This window comes from Loxodonta africana, chromosome 19 (genome assembly GCF_030014295.1).
Source record: "Loxodonta africana isolate mLoxAfr1 chromosome 19, mLoxAfr1.hap2, whole genome shotgun sequence".
Taxonomy (NCBI): Eukaryota; Metazoa; Chordata; class Mammalia; order Proboscidea; family Elephantidae; genus Loxodonta; species Loxodonta africana.
The window spans coordinates 24,408,565-24,422,134 of NC_087360.1; positions in this window are offsets into that span (position 1 = coordinate 24,408,565).

Here is a 13,570-nt window from a genome sequence, read left to right on the forward strand (position 1 = left end):
AGTAGTGTCCCATTGGAAACCGTGGTGGCTTAGTGGTTAAGTGCTACGGCTATTAACCAAGAGGTTGGCAGTTGGAATCCGCCAGGCACTCCTTAGAACCTCTACAGGGCAGTTCTACTCTGTCCTATAGGGTAGCTATGAGTCAGGATCAACTTGACAGCAGTGGGTTTGTTTGGTTTTGGGTAGTGTGTACCACATTTTGTTTAGCCTTCACCTGCTCGTGGGCATTTAGGTTGTTTCCACCTTTTGGCTATTGTGAATAGTGCTGCAGTGAACATTGGTATACATGTGTCTGTTTGCCTTACTGCTTTCAGATCTCTTGGATATATCCCTAGGAGTGGAATTGCTGAGTCTTAGGTAGAACTTTTTGATGAACCACCAAACAGTTTTCTACAGCAACTGTACCTACCATTTTACATTCCCGACATCAGTGGAGAAAGGTTCCAACTTTTCCACATCCTCGCCAATATTTGTAATTTTCTTTGTTTTTTTATCTTAGCTATTCTAGTGGGAGTAAAGTGATATCTCTATGAGTCAGAATTGACTCAACGGCACTGGGTTAATGGCTAATTATGTTGAGCATTTTTCACTTGCTTGTTAGCCATTTTAGTGCCCTCTTTGGTAAAATGTCTGTTCAAGTCCTTTGCCCAGTTTTTGATTGGTTGTCTTTTGGTTGTTAAGTTGTAGCATTTTGTATATTTTAAGACATTAGCCCCTTGTCAGATGTATGGTCCCCAAAGGCTTTCTCCCAAACTCTAGGTTGTCTTTTGCCATATTTGATAAAGTCCTTTAATGAACAAAAGTATTTAATTTTTATGAGATCTCATTTATTTTGTCTTTTGCTGCTTATGCTTTTGTTATAATATCTGATAATCCATAGTTAAAAACTAGGCCCCCATACATACAATGGTATACTAAACTATAAAGAAAAATGAGTTCCCAAAACATCTTGGATGGACCTGGAGACATCGTGTTGAGTGAAATATGTCAATCACCCAAAAACTGTATGTTCTCACTTTTATGAAATTAAACGAACAAGTAAAGATGCAAAAACTAATGTTCATTAGTGGTTACCAGAGATTGGGGCGGGGGATTCACCTTCTAGATAGTAGACACTTGTTATTTTTAGTGATGGGAAAGGTAACACCATTTGAGGGTGAAGTATACATACACAGCTTGATGAAGGTAAACAATGTCACTAAGAAAGTACACAAGAAAAAAACACCTGTCGATAATTGCTATGGCAAATATGATTTTGAAACAACAGCCAAAACAACTAAAAAATGTGTGAGTATATACATATGTATGTAGGCATATATGTGTTTACTATAAAACCAAACCCGTTGCCATCGAGTCGATTTCGATTCATAGCAACCCTATAGGGCAGACTAGAGCTGATCTTGGGTTTCCAAGGCTGTAAATCTTTAGGGAAACAGACTGCTGCACCTTTCTCCCAGACAGTAGCTGGTGGGTTCAAGCTGCCAATGTTTTGGTTAGCAGCTGAGCACTTTAACCACTGAGCCACCAGTGCCCCTTCATATATGTGTATAAAAAAAATCCAAACCAAACGTGTTGCCGCTGAGTTGATTCTGACTCATAGCAACCCTGTAGTACAAAGTAGAGCTGCCCCATAGGGTTTCCAAGAAGCTAGTGGATTCGACCACTGCACCAGCAAGGCTCCTCATATACGTGTATAGATATGTATATATATGTGTGTATGTATAGGTGTGTGCATATGCATGTTTGTGTCCATATGCACATATATTCATCTATATAATAGAGCACATAGGGGACACAGTTATAGATACTTCTTAGACATAACAAAACACTTAACTGGATTGAATTTATGGGTTTGAAGGATTAGGATCATAGCCATGTGGGATATCTTGGTCAATTGGCATAATATAGTTCATAAAGTTATGTTCTAGATTCCAATTTGGTGAGTAGTGTCTGGGATCTTAAAAGCTTGTGAGCAGCCATCTAAGATACAACTGTTGATCTCTACTTGTCTGAAGCAAAACAGAAGGAAACCAAAGACTCAAAGAAGAAGTTAGCTTACAGGACAGATAGTCTGCAGGAACTACGACCTCATCTACCCTGTGATCAGAAGAACTAGATGGTGCCCAGCTACCACTACCAACCATTCTAAGCAGGGCCACAATAGATGAACCCTGATAGAATGGGAGAAAAATGTGGAACAGAACTTCAAATTCCTTTTAAAAAAAGAAAAAACAGACCTACTGGACTGGTTGAGACTGAAGGACTCCCCAAGACTATTGCCCTGAGACACTCTTCAAACCTTGAACTGAAACTAACCCTCGAGGTCACCTTGTACCTAAATAACAAATTGGCTCAAAAAATAATGACTAGCATTCATAAGTATTGTACTGTACTTCTTTAAAAAAAAATTACCTGTTTGAGACCAAATGGTCAACAATTACTTTAAAACAAAGATGACAATGTAAGTGGGCAAGGAAACCAGATTAATGGAAATGGACAACCAGAATGGAAATAATGAGAATGTTCACACGTAGTGTGAATGACCTGTGTAGAAATGGTTGAATGAGAGCCTAATCTGCTGTGTATACCTTCACTGAAAACACAATAAAATATTATTTAATAAAAACTAGGCCCTGCAGCCACATCCCTATGTTTTCTGCTAAGAATTTTACGGTTTTAGTTTTCATATTTAGGTCCTCAATCCACTTTAAATTGGTTTTTGTGTTTGGTGTGAGGCATGAATCTTGATTCATTCTTCTGCATGTGGAAATCCAATGTTCCCAGTTCCATTTATTAAAGAGACTCTTCCATCACCATTGAATGGACTTAGTACACTTGTCTAAAATCAGTTGACCATAGATATATGGGTTTATTTCTGGACTCTCAATTCTATTCCATTGGTCTATGTGTCTATTGTGATACCAGTACCAGACTGTTCTGATTGCTATAGCTGTAAAGTATGTTTTTGTCACACCCCAGTGGACAAACAGCAGGAGTGGCTCCAAGGAAGGGGCACAGACTGGATACCAAAAAAAGGCAGAAAAAGTCAGGTCGATTAGACAAGGCTTTATTAGGGAATATACATACAGACGTTCACACCAAGATTCTCGAGATGGTCAGCAATGCGCTGAGTCACTCAGGCAGAGGTCCATGTAGTGCAGTGTGTGGTGTGCGTTTATATACCTAGTGCTTTCATGCAAGGATACATGCAGGAAGTTCAAGAAAAACCATGTCTAATCTATGATGGATGGGATTGTTCTTATACTAATTAATAGGTTCCGGTTGACATTACCATGAAGTCAGATGTTTGGTGTATTTTTTCTTGCCCAGGTCACTGCTCAGTCAGGGACTCTGGTTCTTCTCCAGAGTCCTTTGCAGATTAGGATCCATCTTGTATTGTTCACGGCTGTCTCACTTTTGGAATCAGGAAGTGTGAGTCCTCCTAGTTTTTTCTCCTCATCAAAATTTCTTTGGCTATTTGGGGCCACTTGCCTTTTCCTATAAAATTGAAGATGGGTTGCCTCATTCGACCTCAGCTGGGAATTTGAGAAAAGAGAGACTCAATTTTTTTGCCTTTCTACATACGCACATGTCCTGAATGGCCATGAAAGCACCATGAGTATTGATTTTGGGATTACTAATAAATTTTAGCAAGTAGGTGAATTTGCAAAAATAGAATTCACAAATAAAAAGATCAACTACTTCTGACCAAAGATATCTGGTGTGGCTGCAAGAAGGGAATGAGGAAGAATGGGCGAGGTTGAGACAGCAGCCCTATACTAATGACAGTGGTGACAACAAAGATATCAGTCCCCACTTATTAAGCACTTCTTGTATGCTTCACCAGGAGAAACATGTGGCAATCTGCTTCCTTAAAGATTTACAGCCTGGCAAACCGTATGTGGCAGGTCTACTCTGTCCTATAGGGTCACTATGAGTCAGAATCAACAGCAAGGTGTTTTGGTGTGCTTCACACTGATATGTTGTTGAGACACTTAGGTCAACTGCTAGTAAATAGCAGACCTGCAATCTAACTGAAGTAACTGGTGTCAAACCTGACTCCCAAGCCCGTGTTCTCTCAACCATGCTGGAAGGGTGAAGGTGGCCTGATGTGCTCCTGAATGGAACCGTATCTGGTGAGCGTGGCTGGGGTGGGTCTCTTTGAAGACCCAGATGGAAGGGAGAGAGGTGATGGTAAAACAGGGAACAGAAGCCCCCCCAAATCTGCAAACAAAGTAACGGGAACTGGGCCAGGGTTCAGAAACAAAGCTATTCTCCCTGAACAATGGGGCAGGGTATCAGAAAATAGCCTGCAAACTTCTTTAAAGTTGTCTTTCAGAAGCAGCTGGAGAAAACCAGCCCCAAAGACATGTGCAGAACATCCACCTGTGACCACTGTGTGACCTTCCACCAGGGGCAGTGAGGGGCTGCAGCACCAGCTGGGAGACTGCGCAGGTGCGACACCCCATAATAAATCCTGCTACGAATCTCAGAGGCCTCTGGGACAGGAGCCATCTTGGAAGGCTTCTGCGCACACTGTAGTTATCATGTCCCTGCCTATGTCTATGAATAAATGTGAATCTTTTCCTGCCCAGGAACTTTTAAAAACTCAGGCGGATCTTTTGTTCTGTGAGACGGGGGTAAGAGTTGCTTTAGGCCCTCCCCTTCTCTGCTTGCAAGCCTCTTCAATAAAGCTTTGCTCATGTGGAAAATTCTGCGTGTCTTACCTGTTCTTTTTTGACCAGTGCGAGGCAAGAACCTTATTCCGGTAACAATGGGAGTGGCTGAGGCTCTGTGGCAACAGCCCTTACCTCATAGGAAGCTGGTTTGAAGCACTGTAATGTGGGATTAATAAATGTTAGACAGACGGGCTGTTTCTTGAGCGAATGCAGCAGAGGGGAGATCCAGGGAAGCACTCTCAATACTTCCGGGTCCTCTGAGGTCAGCTTCTCTGCTCCTTCCTGTGCCCTCAGAGGCCGTCTAAGGTGAGGTAGGGGGGATGTGGGGATCTTGAGGAAGGAGTGCTAGGAAGGATGTCAGCAAAGGGAAATGGGACAGATTGCTCGTGTTCAATTGTCTGACACTTCCGAAGAGAAGGGGGCAGCATTGCCCTTTCCAGTACTTGAACTCCAATTCAAGTTTTTAGCTGCTGTCCAGTCAGCTATGACTCATGGTGTCCCTATGTACAACACAATGAAATGTTGCCCAGTCCTGTGCCGTCTTCATAATCATTGGTATGGTTGAGTCTATTGTTACAGCCATTGTGTATTTTAAATGACTTCCAAACTAGGGAGCTCATCTTTCAGCACTATATTGGACAATATTTTGTCGTGATCCATAGGGTTTTCATTGGCTCATTTCCAGCTTTTCTTCCTAACCTGTCTTAGTCTGGAAGCTGTGCTGAAACCTGTCCACTACAGGTGACCCTTGTGACCCTAATACCTTGAAGCATATTTTCTCCTTTTCAAAACAGATGATTGAGAGCTTGACATAACTAATGTCATGATGATATTCTAAATAAACTATGTTTTTTTTGCCTGTCTTCTCTTTTCTGCGTATTTTTGTTTATGACTTTGTTTTGTTCTGTCCGGCCACCTGTTAAGATGGGGAGGAAATGCCCTGAGATCAGAGGGTGCCTGTTTGAAGAATAGCAAAGAGACTGGTGTGGTTAGAGGAGAAGCAAGTAAAAGAGAGATAGGCTATACTATCAGGGAGATAATGGAGGTTGAGTGCGGAAGCTAGAGACTTAGTAAGACAGGGAACAGAGGGGCCCCCAAACCTGCAAACAAAGTAACAAAAAATGGGCCAGGGCACAGAAACAAAGCCATTCCCCAGAACAATGGGGCAGGGTATCTAAAAATAGCTCTCAAACTTCTTTAAAGTTGCCTTTCAGAAGCAGCTGGAGAAAACCAGCCCTAGGGACATGTGCGAACATCCACCTGTGACCACTGTGTGACCTTCCACCAGGGGCAGTGAGGGGCTGCAGCCCCAGCCGGGGAATCGAACCCAGGGAGCGAGAGACTGTGCAGGCGCAACACCCCATAATAAGTCCTTAGAGGGGTCGGGGACAGGAGCCATCTTGGAAAGCTGCTGTGTGAGAACACCGTAGTTAACATATCCCGGCCGTGCCTATGAATAAACATGAATCTTTTCCTGCCCAAGAACTTTTAAATACCCAGGCCTGTCTTTTGTTCTGTGAGACGGGTATGCTAGCTCTAGGCTCTCCTCGTCTCTGCTTGCAAGCCTCTTGGCTCCTGTGGAAAACTACATGCCTTACCTGCTCTTTTTTGACCAGTGAGAGGCAAGAACCTTATTCTGGTAACACTGTGACTTATGACCCCCAACATAAAGATTTAGAGTCCAGATGTCCAGCACATATATCTTTAGCCTGATAAGGAGATGTCCGGCATGTATGTCTTTTGTCTGATAAGGAGTCTCTTGTGATTATCTTATCATGTATACCTTATCTGGCCATCTGTGGGCTACACTCCTAAAGACACTGTGTAACCCTTGCAACAATGGTATCTAAGCTCTAATGTAAAATTGCCTCTCGGACTCCATGAAGACAGCCAATGCTGCTGTTGGGCTTCCTATGGTATCATCTCCTAATAAGCTTTCTCACTCTTTCTGACTTGGAGTGTGTTTCCTTGGCTTGACTGCTCCAGGTCATGGACCTTAATCAGGCAACACCCTGCTGATATTTGGAATACCTGAAGCATAGCTTCCAGCATCATAGCAACCTGGAAACCACCACAGTATGACAAACTGACAGGCGGGTGGTGGGAATTCCAGTTTAGGATTACTTAATTCTGCACATTTCAATGGCCTCCAAACTGTTTTGAATCATTTCTTAAACATATTTGTTTAGCACCTGCTATGTTCACATGTTGTAGTAGACGCTAGGTATTTAACCCAGAGCGAATAGAGGTATGGTTTCTGTGTTCTGCTTCTTCTGGCAGCTTACAGTGGTGGTGGAGGGAGAGATAGACAAGAGGTAATTTAAAAATTGTAATAAATAGATAGAAAATGGCAAACTGTGATAAATGCTAGGAAGGAAAAGTACAGGCAGCTGGTAAAGCATGTAACAGGCTGGAAAATCACAGTTTTTAAATATGTTGAGTGTAAGTCAAAAAATAAAAAGTAGTTCATATGACTAGAATTAGATAGCTATTTTGGGGTTATTGAAATGTGCTTAAAGTTGGGTTTTGGTTCTCACAATTAACAATTGATATAATTTTTAATCTAAATAACCTCTACTTAGTCTACTGATTTCAAATTATACATACTGATAAGTCAAGTTTTCAAGTAGGCCAGAATATTCAGACCTAAACAGAGAATTGAGTTTGGAATTAATCAATGTGTTGGCTGGATTCTTCCCTTGAACCAGTACCTTGGAGACCTGGAAGGTCTGGGCATTTATTCAATAAATATTTTTTGCCGTTACGGAATTTACATTCTAGCGGGAGACATATATGATATGTAGATAATATATATGATGCAATGTCAGATAGCCATGAGGCTCATGAAGAAAGATAAAGCAGAAGAGTGACAGAGGTGCCAATAGAATAGTGTTATTGGTGGCAGTCAGGTAGGTTTTCCAACACCTGCAAACTGGAATGTCCCCACCCAGATCAAGCCATAGGTCATGCTGGCAATAATCAATTCTTGTGAAATGGAATCTTGTCTGAGTCTCTCATCTTGTAGCATTGCTATTTGCCAAATTTCTTGTAATCCTAAAAGCCACTTTGCAACCACTAAGATTCCAGGCCAGTAAGAGGAAAAGATTCAGGTTCCATAGACTGAGACTCAGCCCAGCCTCCACATCTAAGAACCTCAGCCTGGCCTCTGCTTCAGAACCCTCTAATGCTACCCCAGGACCTTCTCAGTGGTTGGGCTCTAGTGGCCATCTGTCCCCAAATCTCTTTATACACATACAACTCATCTAGAAGTTAGCACACTGGACAATGGGTGGTCATTTAGGGGGGCGGATTGTAACCTTCTAGAAAGTTTGGGACCACAACTAGAATTCCCTGGGTCTAACAGGAGGACCTAGTATGACCTTGTTGAAGGTAAATACCCTTTTTGTGTTTTTCTAGGGCACTTAAGATGCATTTCTTTGTCTCCAGCACCAAACTCGTCCTCCTGGTTGCCTTCTTCATCCTGTTTGAAGCCCAAATAAGCAAATTTTGTCCCTGCTGGCAGTAGAGAAATCTCAGAAGAAATTAAAGCCCAAGCAACAGCTGGAGTTCCTGGAGGGTACAAACAGCTAATGTGTTAATGCCTTGGCTGCTAACCAAAAGGTTGGAGGTTTGAGTCCATCCAGACGCACCTCAGAAGAAAGATCTGGTGATCTGCTTCCAAGAAAACAGCCATTGAAACCCCTACAGAGCACAGCACTATTCTGACAGATATGGGATCGCTGTAAGTTGAAATCAACTTGATGTAACTGGTATAGCTCTTGGGAGTTCACACCTCCCAGATGCTTTGAAATTATGCTGCATCATTTCATCCTGAAAATTTCATGAGGTAAATGATAGCCAAATGTATGAGGGTCTGTGTGGTTAAGTCATTTAACCAAGGTCCCATAACCAGTTAGTGGAGAACCAGTTTCACTCTCTGGGCGGGGAATACAGCAGGTCCTGTTTTTCTGGATTTTCTACAGTAGAGATGAGTGGCCTGAGCAGGTAAGAATTCCAAGCCATGCTCCAGGCTTTCCAGTTTGGAGACAGAGCAAAACCTTAGGAGAGTTTTGAGTAGTCAGCATCTTTCATACAGTCTGCATTTTTCAGAGCAGAAACTGCTCTTAGGATACTGTGATGGGAATTGTTTGTAAATTTGTTAGATTCTTGTAAGGAGCTACCATTTAGAACTAAAGAGGTTTCTTTGATGCCGCATTCATAGCTCTTTGGAATCACACAGTCGAACAATCTGTAGTAATAAGTATCCAAGTATTTAAGGATGCAGGGGATATTGGTGGTTTGGTGGCAGAATTCTCACCTTCCATGTGGGAGACATGAGTTTGATTCCTGGCAGGTGTACCTCAAGCACCGCCATCACCCATCTGTCAGTGGAGGTTTGCGTGTGGCTATGATGCTGAATAGGTTTCAGCAGAGCTTCTAGACTAAGACTGACTAGGAAGAAAGGCCTGGCAATCTACTTCTGAAAATCAGTCAACGAAAACCCTATGGATCACAACATTTCAATCTGCAACCAATGGTACAGGACTGGGCAGCATTTTGTTTCATTGTGCATGGGTTCACCATGAGTCCAAGGCCAACTATATGGCACCTAATGACAACAATTTAAGGATGCACAGGGAAATTTAATAGTTTTGTCACAAAGGTAGCTACCCTGCTGAAGATTTTATTCCCACTCTACCCACATACTGCCGCTCTGCCCCACAAAAGGCACTGGGTGCCTCGCCAATCCGGAATATAGGACAGGACATTTTCCTACTGAGGAAGGGGCAACTAGTGCAAATGTTGATGGGTAGAGAGCATGTTTTAAAATTGGGGACTCTTTTATTAAAAACCATTCAGTTTGCCAATTCTTTCCTTTCCTGTAAGGTTAGAAAAATAGGCTTTCTCCAACCCACCTACATTACAGTAATGAGCACTGCCAATGAGGCTTTGGGGAGTTATCATTGGCAATTGGAAGGATTAGAATTTGCTTATTATCTAATTGTCATTATTATTAGTAGCCGTGGAGTCGTCTCTGATTCATGACAACCTAATGTAGTACAGAATAAAATGTTGCCCAGTCCTGTGCTATCTTCATGATCATTGGTATATTTGAGTCCATGGTTGTGGCATTTTGTTAGACCATCTCATTGAGGGTTTCCCTCATTTTCATTGACCCTCTGTGTGATAGTTAAGGTTGTGTGTCAACTTGGCTGGGACATGATTATCATTGGTTTGGCAGTTATGACGTAGTTTGGCAACTTCGTAATGATGTAATCACTTCCATAATCAGATCTGATATAATGTAATCACCTCCATGATGAGATCTGCTATGAGCAGCCAATCAGTTGAAAGGGAGTTTCCTATGGGCTTTGTGGCAAAGCTTGCTGGGTTTTGCTTGCTCTGAATCCTGCAGCTGGCTCCTCATCCTGACCTCCTGTTCTTGGGACTTGAGCTAGCAGCTTACCTGCCGATCTTGGGATTCGTCAGCCTTCGCAGTCTGTGAGCCAGAGGCCTGCTGGCTGACCTGCCCATCTTGGGTTCGCCAGTGCCTGCAGCTAAGTGAATCAGGAGAAGTTCCCAGGCTGAGCCATAGACTTGGCACTTTCCAGCCTCTACACCCATGTGAGCCATTTCCTTCATATAAATCTCTCTCTCTATATATATGCTTCACATATTTTGCTTCTCTAGAGAACCCAGCCTAAGACACTCCACCGAACAGGATATTCCTTTCTTGTGATTGGTATTGTCCAGTAGGAGGGGCTAGTTTCCCCCAGGAGCTGCCTTGTGGGTTATTTTCTTCACTTCAGCTGCATTGTATGAACAGCATGTACCTGTTTCAGATGAAGAAGCTACTGCCATTATCACTTGCTCCTTTGCTCCTATTGCAGCAAAACAGCTTTCCCTGGGCCGGTAAAGGTGGCCGGTTAAGACCCTGTGGCGAACTCTGCCCTACTGACCACATTTATCTGCCAACAAGTCATGCACCACATTTAGATCTACAACGCAGCTTAGAAAATTTTTACTTTAAAAAAGGCCAGGAGGCAGAGGAGAGGCTCTAAACTTGCCCATTTCTCTTACGTTCTCCCTTTTGTATTTGCAGAGCATTTGTGGGCATTTGTTTCAACCACTGCATCTTACTTTTTCTTCCTACTTCTCTTCCTCTCTCTCCCCTTTCTCTAGTCCCTGTCTCTTCTCTCCATTAAGTTGACACAATCTAAAACTTTGTTCTTTGATAATTTTATGGAACAAGATCCCAAATCAGGCACATATTTCCTTAAAATCATGGAATTTTATAGCTGGAAGGGGGCTGAAGAGAACAAATCTCAAATCAATATTGAAATCAAAATATCCACTTTTTCTTTCACCAATTATGAGGATATAACAAATCCCTACTTTTCATTTCTCTGGTCAGTTGTGACACCAGCTACCTATACAGCACTTCTCTGTCTGACCCTAGCCACCAGGAGTTGGATCAGGTCTCACAAACTAAAAGGACACAGTCCTCCAGGCTGCCAAGTAGGCCCCAGGCTTCAGATACAGGTGCAAGTCAGGGAGGCCACACGGCACACTCACTTCTAACCTGCTGGCTACAAATTTGGGGGTTTCCTCCAACTCCTCAGGATATCAGCTGTAAGCTTAGGGGTTCTCAGTCCCCCTCACTTCTGGCCTGTTGACTCCCACTATTCCTTTAGGTTCCATAATTCACTGGACTGACTCACAGGCCTCGTGGAAAACACTATACTTATGATTACATCTTTATTATAAAGGATAAAAATCAGATCAGTGTTAAAAAGAGATACATAGGGTGAGGTTTGGGGAGGTTTCCAATGCAGGGCTTCCATGTCCCAAAAGGGGTGCTATCATCCAAAGTGTATGGATGTCTTTCATCAACTAGAAAGTCCCTGATGCCTCTGCGTCCTCTATTGAGGCCTCATTTCATAGGCATGATTGATTGATACTAGCTGATATCAGGCCACATGGTCATCTGTGTGGCCTGGACAGCCCCCACTCATTAACACAGACCCTCAGGTGTGGTTTAGATAACAAAGGCATCTCAATTACTTAGAAATTTCCAAGGGCTTAGAGTTATCTGTCAGGGAACAAGGGCAAAGACCAAAAGCCCACAAAGGCCTTAAGAATTTTATACATAAAGATAAATATATAGACTGGGAAAAAGTTTTTAGCTATGACATTTCCGATCAGCGCCTGATCTCTGAAATCTACATGATACCGCAAAAACTCAACTATAAAAAGACAAATAACCCAATTAAAAAATGGGCAAAAGATATGAATAGACACTTCACTAAAGAAGACATTCAGGCAGCTAACAGACACATGAGGAAATGCTCATGATCATTAGCCATTAGAGAAATGCAGATCAAAACTACAATGAAATTTCATCTCACTCCAACAAGGCTGGCATTAATCCAAAAAACACAAAATAATAAATGTTGGAAAGGCTGTGGACAGACTGGAACACTTATACACTGCTGGTGAGAATGTAAAACGGTACAACCACTTTTGAAATCGATTTGGTGCTTCCTTAAAAAGCTAGAAATAGAACTACCATACAACCTAGCAATCCCACTCCTCGGAATATATCCTAGAGAAATAAAGAGCCTTTACACGAACAGATATATGCACACCCATGTTTATTGCAGCACTGTTTACAATAGCGAAAACATGGAAGCAACCAAGGTGCCCATCAACGGATGAATGGATAAATTATGGTATATTCACACAATGGAATACTACGTATCAATAAAGAACAGTGAGAAATCTGTGAAACATTTCATAACATGGAGGAACCTGGAAGGCATTATGCTGGGTGAAATTAGTCAGTTGCAAAAGGACAAATATTGTATAAGACCACTATTATAAGAACTTGAAAAATAGTTTAAACTGTAAAGAAAACACTCTTTTGTGGCTATGAGAGGAGGGAGGGAGGAAGGGTGGGAGAGGGGTATTCACTAATTAGATAATAGATAAGAACTACTTTAGGTGAAGGGAAAGACAACACACAATACAGGGGAGGTCAGCCCAACAGGACTAAACCAAAAGCAAAGAAGTTTCCTGAATAAACTGAAAGCTTCAAAGGGCAGCGTAGCAGGGGCAGGGGTCTGGGGACCATGGTTTCAGGGGACATCTAAGTCAATTGGCATAATAAAATCTATTAAGAAAACATTCTGCATTCCACTTTGAAGAGTGGTGTCTGGGGTCTTAAACATTAGCGAGCGACCATCTAAGATGCATCAATGAGTCTCAACCCACCTGGATCAAAGGAAAATGAAGAACACCAAGGACACAAGGTAAATATGAGCCCAAGAGACAGAAAGGGTCACATGAACCAGCAACTACATCATCCTGAGACCAGAAGAACTAGATGGTGTCTGGCTACAACCGATGACTGCCCTAACAGGGAACACAACAGAGAACCCCTGAGGGAGCAGGAGAGCAGTGGGATGCAGACCCCAAATTCTCATAAAAAGACCAGACTTAATGATCTGACTAAGACTAGAAGGACCCCAGTGGTCATGGCCCGCAGACCTTCTGTTGGCCCAGGACAGGAACCATTCCCGAAGCCAATGCTTCAGACATGGATTGGACTGGACAATGGGTTGGAGAGGGATGCTGGTGAGGAGTGAGCTTCTTAGATCAGGTGGACACTTGAGACTATGTTCGCATCTCCTGCCTGGAGGGGAGATGAGAGGGTAGAGGGGGTTAGAAGCTGGTGAAATGGACACGAAAAGAGAGAGTGGAGGAAAAGAGCGGGCTGTCTCATTAAAAAAAAAAAAAGAGTAATTGGGAGTATGTAGCAAGGTGTATATAAGTTTTTCTGTGAGAGACTGACTTGATTTGTAAACTTTCACTTAAAGCACAAGAAAAAT